Here is a 4,507-nt window from a genome sequence, read left to right on the forward strand (position 1 = left end):
TACGTAATACATAGAGCATCCACATTGTCATGAGTCAAAAAACTAATGATGTACAACCATAACCGCGGACTATTCCATTCGATAAGTGATAATCACTTGAACAGTTCGAGGAAGGGTTGTTCAGTGCATCGTCAAATAATCATCCATTTGTATGAATAGACATCTTCATGCCATTACCAATTAAACATGACGTTTATATCACATATACTAGTCTCATGCTCAAGCAACATTTATCCTTATTTTTAGACGGTTGAATCGACTAGGAACCTGTTTAGAATATACGGTACGCTTCATAATGAGTTTCATGATATTACGCTACGAGACAGACCTCATGGTACATATTATATGTTCAAAGACTTTATCTAAACATATTGTATGGGTATACAGATAAAGTAAATGAGATAATTTGATTAAATCATAAAATAGTATTAAAAGAAATATTGTTTTTACATAAGAGTCAATAAAAATCCAACCAACAAGTTAGTTCGATGGACACCTACTCTAACACATTCACATACACTCACATATGCAGCAGGACGCATGCATGGGACTAAATTGTTCCTCGAACATTTGCAATACTCATTCAAATATCATATATCGCAACAATCCGATCATGCAAATACTCATCTATCAGAATCCTATACTGTTACAAACATATGGCACAACATCATCAAATTCTGAAAGTTTCCCTTAAAAAAACATTGAAGTTATCCTTCTAAAATCCTCTTACACACAAAAAATCAAAACGTATATTGTTTTCATCGATTCATCAAGTAAACACAATCAACTTGTCTTATCCTTTTCTTTTCTTCAGAAAGTCGAAGAGGCTCAGAAATTAGTATGGGTTTGAGAAAATTGTCAACTTGTCTTATCTTTCGCGTAGAGATGGATTTGAAGATAATCCAGGCACTTGGAAGATACTCCGATCACAATCAACATCGATGCACAAGTTGAATGTTTCAGCCCTCCTTGTCCAAGTCCCAGGCTGCCTTTCCTCTCCTTTCTTTTCTGGAGTTTTTTTTTTTTTTTTTTTACGTGAATGTGGTTGGGGAGAGGTTTTTCTCCTTTTATTCAGATTTTAAAAGTGCTAATTTAACTTAAAAGTGTTAATTCCCTCACTTTAAAAGTGCTAAAGTTGAAATAAAAATTGTTATTTTATCCTAAAAAGTGTTGCAAGTTTTGAATAAATTCTGACTTAAAAAAAGTGCTAACTTTTAACATTACATTAAAAAAATTCTAAACAACTCTCAAAAGTGAAGTTTTAATTAAAAATCAAAGTGTCGGGACTTTACCCCCATGAAATAATAAAATCAACTATTTTCTTTTTCACAAAAATATTAAAATAATCGATTTATTTCAAGTATTTTTCTCGTAAATTTCTAGCATGCAACTTTCATTGTACGCGTGTATCTTCATCCGATAATCTATATCGAATCAATCTCGCCTAAAAATTTATAACTTAAAATCCTTACATTAACTGTTAAACTAGATCAATAATTAGTATTAATATTAAACATTTAAATAAACACAAAAACTTGTGTGAGACGGTATCACAGATCGTATTTTGTGATACAGATATCTTATTTGAGTCATCCATGAAAAAATATTATTTTTTATACTAAAAACATTACTTTTTATCGTGAATATCGATAGGATTGACCCATCTCACAAATAAAGATTCATGAAACCGTCTCACAACTCTTAAAAAAAACATTCAGATTCTTAGATGTTACATCCTGCCATTGTGCTATGAATAGTTTATTTGTGATGATGGTAATAGTTATTTGCTGCCTAGCTACAAGCCTAGAAAGCCAACAAGTTTCATATTTGACTAAGGGTAACTTGTGTAACAGTACCCAAAGTTTTTTAACTTTGGATTTGATACCTAGGTTTTAAATTTTTTCCAAAATACCCCTTATCCTTTATTTTAATTAAATTGATGTTTCTTTTTAAATTAAAGGCCCATCATGCTTCCGTAAAATAAATTAAATCTTTTACCTCTTTGACCAGAATGCCACCAGGTTATATCCACCTTATTTTACGGACTGTTCCTAACAATCCAACCACACGATCGCAACCGATGGTTACCGACGCAGATTCCTTCAGCAGCACTTAGCACAACCCTAATTCGTTTCCTACCTTAGGGTGTACAGCAAAAGATAAAATTTTGAAAATAATACATGAGAGGAGCTGAGAGCAAAGATCTCTTTATTCAAACACAAACATTTATTATTACATTGAAACCTCCTGTAGAGGAGGAGGAACTTGCTTAGCTACTTATAGTAGCCGAACTTGAAAAACACATAAACTTGAAAGAGAAAATATTACAACTTATGATTGAAAGAAATGAGGAAAATGTTCGATGATCTTCACTTCCTTCTTCCTTCTTTATTTATAGAAGGCTTCTTCGGATTTGAAACTCGGACTTCAAATCTTGATAAGCCTTTACAGCTTGCCTTGGGACCATGTAGTGGTTGAGTGGTCTTTTAAAATGGTCCCTCTAAAACGTCTTTTTCTAGATTATCAATCTAGAAATCAACTTCTCATCTTCTCTTAGCTCTCCGAGATACCAATGGAGATGAGCCGGTAATAGATCTGCTGTTATCTCATTACCCTTTTCTTTGTACATCTTAGTTATTGATCTGAGATCAGCAGCTTCACTTCTCTTGTAATTTATCCTTCTTTTCAAAACTTTAATATATACTCGATACATCTTTGAGTTTTGATTTTCTGGTGTGTTTTACTGGTTCCCAATTACCCGTATTTATATTGTGAATTTTTGGGTCCAGTTTCTTGTTTTTGATTGGATTTCTTTTTTTTTTTTAGATAAGGTATCCAATGTTCTTTGTCATTTTTCCACCGATTATTGGTGGTCATGTCCTTCCACTTACATAGTGGATTTTCTTTTGGTGAGTGGGCCTAGTCACATGCCCCTTTTAATTTTGTCGAGGAATCTTAGGCTTTTTGTATCCTTGAGGAAAATGTGAATGTGGTCCTTCCCCACTTGTCCTTGCTTCAGTAGAATGTTTCCGATCAGATCTCGGTTTAAAACCTTTACCGAACTCCGGTTCTTTCTGATTTTGGCATTCAGGACAGATGTTTTCTGACCATCTTCCTATATGTGCCATATTACAGAATTTTCGGCGAGTCTCTTTACTAGCCGGCAGCTTGCTGTTCCACTGAAAATTTCTTTTCTTTTCGAATAGGTCTTCTGCAAAGCTTGTAGTTTTTCCTGTCATAGTGTTTAACAGGAATGATCCATTTAAAGAATTTTGGTAAAACTTAAATGGAAACTTGACTTTGTCCATCTCTGTGAGACAGACCCAGATACCCCATGCTCTCCTGGTAGATATGTCATCTTCATTAAATGAAGAGACTAAGGGGGTTTCATTTGTAGGAGGATCCTTTATAAATTTTTGAGAATTCACGTCTGGCCTCCTTAGCTTGACAAAATGAAAGGCTTCGTGTGAGCCTTTTCCTGTTGGTTCTGGTGCTGNTCTTTACTTGCCGGCATCTTGCTGTTCCATAGAAGATTTCTTTTCTTTTCGAATAGATCTTCTGCAAAGCTTGTAGTTTTTCCTGTCATAGTGTTTAACAGGAATGATCCATTTAAAGAATTTTGGTAAAACTTAAATGGAAACTTGACTTTGTCCATCTCTGTGAGACAGACCCAGATACCCCATGCTCTCCTGGTAGACATATCATCTTCATTAAATGAAGAGACTAAGGGGGTTTCATTTGTAGGAGGATCCTTTATAAATTTTTGAGAATTCATGTCTGGCCTCCTTAGCTTGATAAAATGAAAGGCTTCGTGTGAGCCTTTTCCTGCTGGTTCTGGTGCTGCACTGAAAAAGTATAGCTCCAAAACATCTCCTCTGGACAAATGATCATTATTTGCCCAAGTCTCATGAACAGCTTCCTGAATCCATTTTGGTAATGCTGATATCTCCGGGAAGCTGGGCGAAGTAGTATAAACTGAGGCAAGAGCCCCAAATTCATACCAGTCTTTGACCTCCTTTGGATATGAATTTTGTTTCATCCATACCCTAGGATATTTTCCTGCAACATCAACTCGAACCATGGCTGGGTTGATGCCAATTCTTGTGTTTAATTTCTCCCAATTCTGTTGGTAAACCTGAAATGGAGAAATTGCATTTTCATTAGTACCAACCTTAGTTTTGCCTTTGTCAGTACGAGGCCTAAGGTTGATCTCTCCCTCTTCAATCCCCGTGGTGAAGGGTTGACTTGAGGACTCGAGATAAGGATCTGGAGTCTCAATTTTTGTTTCAGTCGACTCATCTAGAAATGATCCCGACTTAACACTTGTGCTAGGGGTATTTGAATCCCCTGCTCCAGGTATAGAGTCCTGTACTCGAAAACTCTCTATTTGGAAAACCAGTGGTTTCTCAATGCCTTGGAGGATAGGTCTTTGCATTACAGACCATAACTGCGTATATGCCTTTAAACATCCTGTAATTCGATCAGAGACAATTCTCTTATCAGCTTG

Source organism: Primulina huaijiensis, chromosome 14, assembly GCF_012295235.1.
Source record: "Primulina huaijiensis isolate GDHJ02 chromosome 14, ASM1229523v2, whole genome shotgun sequence".
Lineage (NCBI taxonomy): Eukaryota > Viridiplantae > Streptophyta > Magnoliopsida > Lamiales > Gesneriaceae > Primulina > Primulina huaijiensis.